Genomic DNA, 11,173 nt, shown 5'->3' with positions numbered 1-11,173 from the left:
CCCTCCTTCCCCTACAACCCCTGTGGTATTGACCCCATTTCCTCAAGAAAATTTTAATCCCTCCCACTAGTCTAGATAGCTATTCCAGGCTTTCTGCTAAACAAGTATGCACCTCTTGATCTACCTCATCCCTTGAGTGCAATGCCCCAGTACTACCTAAAGCATCTGCCTAGGTTCAATGGGGAATATGATAACACGACACAAAGTCACATTGAAACCTTTAGTGCTTTTGCCGAGAACATAAACGTGGAACAACTGGATGTGGTCATGAGACTTTTTGTACAATCCCTCGATGGAGAGGCTAGAAAATGGTTCAAATCCCTACCCAATGCCTCCATCACTACATGGGAGAAATTTGAAAACTCTTTCACCTAGAAGTGGGGAGAAAAGAGGAATCATGAGTACCTCCTCACTGAGTTTAATGCCATAAGAAAAAATCTGAAGGAGGATACTTCATAATTTATCAAAAGATTCAATAAGCAGTTTAATAACCTCCCAGCCAACATAAAGCTTCCCCCAGCTATGGCTCGTGTGGTTTTCCTGGGAGCCTTTGACTTCGACGTTGGATTTACCCTAAGAGAAAGGAAGTCTACCACTCTAGACCAAATTCATATCGATGCTCTTGAAGTGGAAACAAATCTGGCCTTGGTGGGGAAGTTGAGGGTAAAGCAAGAAACTACTGAACCCAAACGAGGAAAAGAAGAGGCATCCTCCTCTGGTTGAGATGGAGAATCATTAGACTTGAAGTGGGAAAATCTGGACAAAATCATTGAGAGTTTATCACAAAAGGTTGGAAAGCTCGAAATGAAGAACAAGAACCTCTCCAGGAAGAATGCTCAAGTCAACAATTGGGGCTATAACCCACAATATAGAAGGCCTCCACTGCAACTACTTCCAAGGGAAAGAAAGGAGCAGCTTGATCAGATCCCTCATCCCTTATACTTGGAAGATGGTCCCGATGAACAATCGTTAGATACACAGGAGATGTAGGGAAATATATATGTTGGTTTTACTGAAGAAGAACATGAGAATAGGCCTCACCAGGAGGCCAGTCATCATAGAGAAGTAGCAACAGAGGAGGAAGATATGGATTATTATTGGAAACAATTTTCATAGTTCATGCAAACACAACCACAATGTAAGTATAATCTAAGATCTTCAAAGAATAGGACAAGAGAACGAGAACAATAAGTAGAAGCTACTCCCCAAGTGGTTCCTCTAGCACCAAACAAAGGGAAAGGTAAGCTCCATCCCGACCCACCCAAAACAGGAGTCTCTGCAAATAAGTAGAGCAATGGTCCTAAGGGGCAGACAGAAAAGGAGGCACCTGTTCTGCTGACAACTACCAGCGGGAAGGGAGAAAGAACATAGCCAGGAGATATAGAAAAGGCCCAACATCTATTAATTCTCCAGAAGGAGCTGGAAAATTAAAAATTCTTGTTCCTCTAACTCAACTTCTAAAGCAACCACATTACAAAGCTCAAGTCTCTCAATTCATGCATCCAACCACCTCTACACCATCTCATGATAGTTTGAATCTTCAAGAGGAGAGGCCCATGGTTGTTTTTGGGCCACATGTGGAAGAGTTGGATGCTTCTACTGCGCCTTTCTATGTGATTTTGGTGATCCATGACCTTCTATTGCATAATTTCATGCTAGATTCTGGGGCCTCACACAACCTCATGCCACTATTAGTAATGGAACAACTGGGTTTAGAGATCACCAGACCATACAAGGAACTATACTCCTTTGACTCCAAGAGATTCAAGTGCTTAGGCATGATAAAGGATCTGGTCGTAAATCTAGCTCAAATCCCAGTGAAGTGTGTTCTAATGGATATAGTGGTGGCTGATATTTTCCTCACTTTGGAATGTTCTTATCCAGATCTTGGGGTTCCAAGGTGGGTGGCTCTATCAAGCTAGATCTGACTTATGCCACCATTCCCACTTTTGGAGGTGAGAGAAGGAGGCAATACAGAGAATCCAGGTTTGTGAAAACCGTGACCCCAGCTAAAGGCTCAGAAAACTCCCCAGTGCAAGGCAAGGATAGCGACATTTCATGTCTAATCCTAGAATAGGATGAAACCTTCCTAGAGGAAACATCAGTATAGTTGAGAGGGAAGTCAGAGCACTTGCGAACAAATGAAAATGAATTATGGAAATTATACTTCGATGGAGAAAACTCAAAAGATTCTAATGGAGCTGGAATATTGTTGGTATCTTCAGAAGGCAGCATGATACCCCTCTCTTTCAAGCTCAAATTTTAGGCGACCAACAATGTGGCAGAGTATGAAGCATTTCTCCTTGGGTTACAAATGGAAAGAAACATGAACATTGAATGCCTATTGGTCTATGGATACTTTGAGATAGTCGTAAGATAGATCCAAGACCAATGCAAAGCCAAACACCCTAGGCTGAGGACGTATTGAAATGAAGTGTGGGAATTAATCATCCGGCTTTTTCCCAGGGAAGAAAACAGGATGGCTAACTCTCTTACGGTAGCTACAAGCACTTTCAGGCCCCCACAAAATCCACTCCTCATATATGAGATAGAAGTCAGACACATGCCTTCAATACTTGATAATTTCAAACACTAGCAGGTATCCGAAGATGACGAGCAAGTAAAAATATTGATAGAAGTCATTGGGGAGTTTTCCGACTCCACCATCGATCAAGAAGAAGAAGAAGCAGAATAAGAAGCCACGTCGTGGAAAGACATAGTGGATGGGAAAAAAAATTCCAACTAAAAGGGAACACCATTTCTCGTGGACTTGTTCCACTAGAAATAATATTCAATAAAGATGACATAGCGTCCAAACAAATGGCCCTAGAGAAGGATGAGCAAGTAGAAGTCTACAACATCAGCTCAGAGGAGGAACCCCAGGTGATCAGGTTGTCCAAAGGAATCCCCTTGTAATACAGACAAAGGTATTTAGATATATTCAAAACTTACAAAGATGTATTTTATTGGTCTTATGATGATTTAAAATCATTTGATACAAATATTATTCACCATAATATTCCTTTGAACATATTTTGGTGCCATTTTCGGGGAGCTTATTGATGGATTTTTTCCCTCGGGATACGACAAACTGAGCACCCTTCGTGTAGGTGAGAGAATTCTGTTATGATTGCATTCATATCACCTTGGTGACTCCACACCCTCCACATTATCATTCGTAACCATGGATTTTAAAAGGCCTCATACTCACTCAGATATATCCCAATAGAAAGCCCCATTTGTATTTGACCCAGAAAGGTTGATTTTCAAGAAATTATGGAAAGAGAAAACTCCCCTAGAGTGTGCTACCATCTCACCTAGCCTTTGAAGTTCCCTCCTATAGTTCCCAACCTGCTACTGCTCATTATTTAGGAATTACTCCTAAGGCCCTGACATACCATCCTTCCCCTGCAACCCTTGTGGTCTTGACCCTAGTTCCTCAAGAAAATTTTAATCCCTCCCCGCTAGTCCAGATGGCTCTTCCAGGCTTTCTGCTAAATATGTATGCACCACTTAATCTACCTCATCCCTTGAGTGCAATGCCCCAGGACTACCTAAAGCATCTGCCTAGGTTCAATGGGGAATATGATAAAATGACATGGAGTCACATTGAAACCTTCTGTTCTTTTGCTGAGAATATAAACATGGAACAACTGGATGTGGTCATGAGACTTTTTGTACAATCCCTCGATGGAGGGGCTAGAAAATGGTTCAAATCCCTACCCAATGCCTCCTTAACTACATGGGAGAAACTTGAAAACTCTTTCACCCAGAAGTGGGGAGAAAAGAGGAATCATGAGTACCTCCTCATTGAGTTTAATGCCATATGAAAAAAGCTGAAGTATGATACTTCAAAATTTATCAAAAGATTCAATAAGTAGTTCAATAACCCGCCAGCCGACATAAAGCCTCCCCCAGCTACAACTTGTGTGGTTTTCCTGGGAGCCTTTGACTCCAATGTTTTCTTTACCCTAGGAGAAAGGAAGCCTACCACTCTAGACCAACTTCAGATCGATGCTCTCAAAGTGGAAGAAAATTTGGCCTCGTCGGGGAAGTTGAGGGCAAAGCAAGAACCTATTGAACCAAAAAGAGGAAAAGAAGAGGCATCCTCCTCTAGTCGAGATGGAGAATCATCAAACCCAAACTAGGACAATATGGAAAAAATCATCAAGAGTTTATCACAAAAGGTTGGAAATCTTGAAATCGAGAACAAGAACCTCTCCAGGCAAAATTAGCAAGTCAACAACAGAGGCTATAACCCACAATATAGAAGGCCTCCACTGCAACTACTTCCAAGGGAAATAAAGAAGCACCTTGATAATATCCCTCATCCCTTATATTTGGAAGATAGTCCCGATGAACAATCATCAGATACATAGGAAATGCAGGGAAATATATATGTTGGTTTTACTAAAGAAGAACATGAGAATAGGGCTCACCGAGAGGTCAGTCATCATAGAGAAGTAGAAACAGAGGAGGAAAATATGGATTATTATTGCAAACAGTTTGCAAAGTTCATGGAAGAACATCGACAATGTAAGTATAATCTAATATCTTCAGAGAAGAGGATGATAGAACCAAAAAAGCAAGGGGAAGCCGCTCCCCAAGTGGTTCCTCTAGCACTAGACAAAGGGAAAGGTAATATCCATCCTGACCCACCCAAGACAAGAGTCTCTACAAATAAGGAGAGGAATGCTCCAAAGGGGCACACAGAAAAGGAGGCACCTGTTCTACTGACAAATGCCAGTGGGAAGGGAGAAAGAATTGAGCCATGAGATACATAAAATACCCAACATCCATTCAATATACAAAAGGAGCTGGAAAAGGTAAAAATTCTTGTTCCTCTGACTGAACTTCTAAAGCAGCCTCATTAAAAAACTCAAGTCTCTCAATTCATACATGCATCCACCTCTACACCATCCCATGATAGTTTTAACCTTCAAGAGGAGAGGCCCATGGTTGTTTTTGGGCCACATGTGGAAGCGTTGGACGCTTCTACTGCACCTTTCTATGTGACTTTGGTGATCCATGACCTTTTGTTGCATAATTTCATGCTGGATTTTGGGGCCTCACACAACCTCATGCCACTATTAGTAATGGAACAATTGGGTTTAGAGATCACCAGACCATACAAGGACCTATACTCCTTTGACTCCAAAAGAGTCAAGTGCTTAGGCATGATAAAGGATCTGGTGGTAAACCTAGCTCAGATCCCAGTGAAGAGTGTGGTAATGGATATAGTGGTGGTTGATATACCTCCTCGCTTTGGAATTCTCTTATACAGATCTTGGGGTTCCAAGGTGGGTGGCTCTATCAAGCTAGATCTGACTTATGCCACCATTCCCACTTTTGGAGGTGAGCAAAGGAGGCTATACAGAGAATCCAGGTTTGTGAAAATCGTGACCCTAGCTAAAGGCTTAGAAAACTCCCCAGTGCATGGGAAGGATAGCGACATATCGTGTCTATTCCTAGAAGAGGATGAGACCTTCCTAGGGGAAACATTAGTAAACTTGACAGGGCAGTCAGAGCACTTGTGAGAAAATGAAAAAAAAGTATGGAAATTATACTTCGATGGAGCAAACTCAAAAGATGGGAATGGAGCTGGAATATTTTTGGTATCTCCAAAAGGCATCATGATACCCCTCTCTTTCAAGCTTGATTTTGAGGTGACCAACAATGTGGCGGAGTACGAAGCATTGCTCCTGGGGTTACAAATGGCAAGAAATATGAACATTGAATGCCTATCGGTCTATGGAGACTCTAAGCTAGTCGTAAGATAGATTCGAGACCAATGGCAAGCCAAACACCCCGGGATGAGGACATATTGAAATGAAGTGTGGGACATAATCGACAATTTCTTCCTGGCCTTTAACATCCAGTTTCTACCTAGGGAGGAAAACATGATGGCTAACTCTCTTGTGGTAGCTGCAAGCACTTTCACACCCCCACAGAATCCACTTCTCAGATGAGATAGAAATTAGACACAGGCCTTCAATACTTGATAATCTCAAACACTTGTAGGTATTCAAAGATTACGAGAAAGTAAAAATATTCATAGAAGTTGTTGGGGAGTTTTCCACTCCACCATCAATCAAGAATGAGAAGAAGCAGAACAAGAAGCCACTTCGTTAAAGAAACAGTGTCTAGGCAAAAACATTTGCAACTAAACGGGAACACCACCCCTCGTGGACTTGTTCCACTAGAAAGACTTTTCAATAAAGATGACATATTGTCCAAACAAATGGCCCCAAATAAGGATGTGAAAGTAGGAGACTGCAACATCGGATCAGAGGAGGAACCCCAGTCGATCAGGTTGTCCAAAAGAATCCCCTTACAATACAGACAAAGGTATTTAGATCCATTCAAAACTTACAAAGATGTATTTTCTTGGTCTTATGATGATTTGAAATCGTTTGATACAAATATTATTCAACATAAGATTCCTTTGAAGAGTGGATAAAGCCATACAAATATAAACTCAGATAGATAAATCCACTCTTACTCCCCTCCATTGAAAAGGAGGAAAGGAAGTTACTACAGGCTAACATCATAGTACCTTTAAGATACTTTGAGTTGGTAGCTAATTTGGTCCCTCTTCAGAAAAAGAACAGAGAGATAAGGCTATGTGTGGACTTCTGTAATATAAATAGTGTGTCTCTAAAAGACAACTACCCTCTGCCCAAGATGGACAATATATTGCAAAAGGTAGTGGGTGCAACCAGAATGTCCATGATGGATGGATTCTCTGGATATAACCAAATGGAATTCCACCCAGAGGACTAGAAAAAGACTGCTTTCAGCATCCTGTGGGTAACATTCATGTATGCTTGCATACCATTCGGGTTGATAAATGAAGGGGCTACATTTCAGAGAGCTATGGACATAGATTTCATGGGTGAGCAAGATAAATTCGTGGTAGTCTACTTAGACGACATCATAGTCTTTTCTAGAACTGATGAAGAGCATAGCCTCCATTTAAAGCTTACCTTCGAGAAGTGCAGGAGGCATGGCCTCTCTCTGAATCCTAAGTAATCTCAGTTCACCCTAAGTGAGGGGAAGCTACCTGGACACATAGTAATGCAGGAAGGAGTAAAGATTGATCCTGGAAGTCAAAGCCATCAGCGTTATTCCCTTGCCTAGAAAAAAGAAAGAAGTCCAAGCCTATTTGGGGAGGATAATTTTCTCAAGGCAATTCATACCCAACTATGCTGAGATAGTTAAAGGTATGAAATACATGCTCAAGAAGGAGAAAAAATTTAAGTGGAGCTCTATCCCTGATGATTCTTTCACTAGGATCAAAGAAGCTTTGGCTGACGCCCTTGTGCTAGTCAAACTCAACTATTTAGTGAATTTCTACATCTTTTCTTTTGCCTCTCCACATACCATTGTTGTTGTGCTGTTACAAAAAAATAAAGAAGGTTATGAGCAACCCATTTCCTTTTTCAGCCAAGTCCTAAGGGATGATGAGCTGAAGTATAATATATTAGAGAAACAAGCCTATGCACTGAAGTAATTTGGCATGTATGTGCTGCAATCAGTAATCATAGCATTCATCCTGACAGCTGCAATCAAGGAAATCTTGGTTTAGGGAGACAACGATGGAAAGAGGGGAAGATGGATAGCTAAAATAAAAGAATATGAGTTAGAAATAAATCCTACCAAGCTCATCAAAGGCTAGGGGTTGGCCAAGATTTTATCTGAATCCAACTGCCAAGCTCTAGGGATAAGACTAATTAGAAAGGAAGGTAGACCAGAGGATCACCATAGTGGAATTAAAAGAGTTGAGCAGAAGACCTATGCCAAATATGAGGGTTTGCCCAGGTATACGAAAATTGTTCATTACCTCTTATTCCCAAGATGCCCGTTGGGGCTAGATAGATCTAAATACCAGAGTCTGAGATTGCAGGCATAAAAATACATTATATCCAACATACTTCTCTACTGGAAGGACTCGATGGGAGTATTAATGGTATGTTTGGTGGAGGGAGAAACCCAGGAAGTGATTGAGGATTTCCATGGGGGAGTTTGTGGAGAACACTAGAGTTGGAAGGAAAAAACACACAAAATCTTCAAGGTAGGATTCTACTGGCCCACACTATTTGGAGATGTTTATTCTTAGGTCAGATTGTGCCAAAAATGCCAATTGTTTGCTAAGAGACAAAAGTTTGCTCCTCTCCCCCTAATTGCTGTGCACGTAGAGGATCCTTTTAGACAGTGGGGATTGAACTTCATTGGAGAAATAAACCCCCCATCTAGTGGGAAACACAAATGGATTTTAACAGCCACTAAATATTTCACCAAGTGGGTAGAGGCTATCCCAGATAGAAATGTTACTGACTTAGTGGTGATAAAATGCATGGAAGAGAACATACTATCCTGCTTTGGGTGTCCTTTTAAAATCATCATTGATAATGCACAGGTCTTCAAATCTACCAAGTTCACCAACTTCTGCCATAAATTCAATATCATTATTAGACACTCCACTACATACTACCCTCAAGGGAATGGCTTGGATGAGTCTTCTAGTAAAACTATGGTGAGAATTCTAAAGAAGACCATCACTGAAAATCAAAGGAACTGGGACTCCCAACTGAAGTTTGCTATGTGGGCTAACCATGTAACACCCAAACGATCCACTGGGAAATCACCTTTTGAGCTAGTATATGGCAAAGTTGTTGTCTTCCCAATCCAACTAGCAATGCCAATAGCTAAGTTGCTACAAGAAGTCGAGGAAGAGCCAAGCACCTTGACTAGAAGGATAAATCAGCTGGTGGAGCTTCACGAGAACAGAGAGCAGGTGGGGACCAAATTGTCAAACTACCAACAAAGGATGAAATCTCTATTTGAAAAGAAGGCTAAGGACATACCTCTTCAGCAAGGATATTTAGTTCTTAGGTGGGATGTCTGGCGAGAAGACAAAGGAAAACATGGGAAGTGTGGGATGTCCAGCGAGAAGACAAAAGAAAACATGGGAAGTTTGATCCACTATGGTTCAACCCTTTCAATATTGTAGAAGAGAGGGGAAATAACACTTACATACTTGAAAACGTGGATGGTGAACTGTTGGAACTTCCTGTAAATGGTCAGTTCCTAAAATTTTATTTTCAAAATTAGAGATATTTGTCTCTTGCTCATTGTAAATATCTGGTGCATGTGTTGAAATTGTTATTTGAATTTTTCCATTTATTGTAAAAAAAAGTCCCTTTTCACATAATTATATTTTATTTAAGAATAACTCCATGCCCAATGGAAGGAAAGGCTACTGGTCTGCAGGTCCTTAGCACCTTGCTAGCAAGGCACTATCTGTAGTTGGAGCCAATGTTGTCACTCACTTCATTGTGGGATTCAATTAGTCAAGGTTTCCCAAGAGCAATGAAGTTTGGAGCCACTTTTCTGGGACATAAAAGATCTCAAATCTTGATTAGATCACCTCTAGTGCCTAGTGCTCAGAAAGAGATTTCCAATGGTATATAGAAGTCTAAAAACTGACTCATGGATCAGAAGTTAGAGCCTGTTGAAGATTTCCTTGGAAATCCTCGAAAACCAAGAAAATGTCTAAGTATGAGGGTAATCCCGAATCCCACATGCTACAAATCAACTGTCACAGCAGTCTCGCAGTCATAGAATAATCCTAAACTTGCGAGGGATGATATTGCGATATAATGTGAAATCATCGGGGGAGGGCCAAAAAGAAATTAACAAAGGAAAGCATGAGAAACCAAGGTGGGTAGCTCCCTTTCTCTCTCCTCCATGTGGCACAATCCCACATCCCACATCCAAGTGACCCCGCAGTCCCACAACTTGGCATATCGACGGATCAGCAGGTTCTAAACTTAAAATACATTGTGGGGGCCGATTTTGCTGTATAATGTAACATCATCGGGGAAGGGTTGAAAATAGTTAACAAAGGAAAGCATGGAAAAACTAAGGCAGGAGGTTTCCTTTCTCTCTCCTTCATGTGGTGCAATCCCGCATCCCGCATCCCGGTGACCCCGTAGTTCCGTAGCTCAACATATCAGCAGATCGACAAGTTCTAAACTTAAAAGACGTTGCGAGGGCTGATTCTGTGCTATAGTGTAGCATCATTGGGGAAGGGTTGAAAAGAGTTAACAAAGGAAAACATGGAAAAACCAAGGTGGGTGACACCTTTTCTCTCTCCTCCACATGGAAGTACGGAGGGTGATGTGGCTGTACGGGGGAGACGTGTCACCTAGTTTCAACATTTTTAGGGGTGAAATGGGGCCATTTCTGGGTTCGATGTGTCACCACTCACATGGTGACACGTGGTAGTGATGACATCACCCTGCAGATCAACACTGGCAGTTGTTAAGGCGAGAAGCTAAAGGTAAAGTGGCATGCAATTGCGATATGCGGGAAACCCTCCCAGATGCGATATCTTTAGTGATTTCACCTTAGGAGGATTTCACGTCCGGGCTATCGTCATGTGCTATGGAAAAGGTAAAGGTTCCACCTCTCCTATAGTGTGATTGTGATGTCTTAGGTGGGCTCGATCTTGCAGATTGGTGAGCGCAAGTGTTTGTGGATGAAGATTAAGGCAAAAGCATGGTAAAGCGCCGATATGCAGGATTTTGTAATACAAAGGAAATGACTCCCAGATGTGGGTTTGAAGGCCTTAGCATCTAAGGGCTAAGCCCTTGGTTCCAACCCCCGGTCATATGAGGAAATCCACACGAGGGGCTATAATAAAAGGGGGCTAAGGGGGAAATCAGAAGTGCCCGTTTCACCTGTATTATGGGAAAGAGGCCCATGCCTGAGAGACTGTGTTGTACACTGTAATACATATCGCCCACCATGTCAAGGCACTGATAGTACAAAGTAGAGGTTTAAAGGGCATGATGGGTCGACAACTATGGTTTTAAGAGGAACAGGTGGTTTGTTCAAAGTACGGGATGGGCTGATCCAGAAGAAGCACACTGTGACATGGGTCTCGGAGCCAACACCTAATGAATTAAGGGTAGAAAAGATAGAGGTGGGTGAAGCAATGCAGGAAGCCATAACCTAGGTAGATCAACTTCTGCAGATAAGATGATCATAGGATGGGCAAGGAGATCTTTGTATATTTTACATCTTATGTTTATTTATTTGTTGTACTGTAACATGCCTCCTTTCAATGAGGCTTTTAATTTTGTAATGTTTTGGGTCACAGAGCCAT

This window comes from Pinus tabuliformis, chromosome 5_2 (genome assembly GCF_031772625.1).
Source record: "Pinus tabuliformis cultivar Carrire ecotype Pingquan chromosome 5_2, CPIR1, whole genome shotgun sequence".
Lineage (NCBI taxonomy): Eukaryota > Viridiplantae > Streptophyta > Pinopsida > Pinales > Pinaceae > Pinus > Pinus tabuliformis.
Note: the sequence above shows the minus strand (reverse complement) of the source record.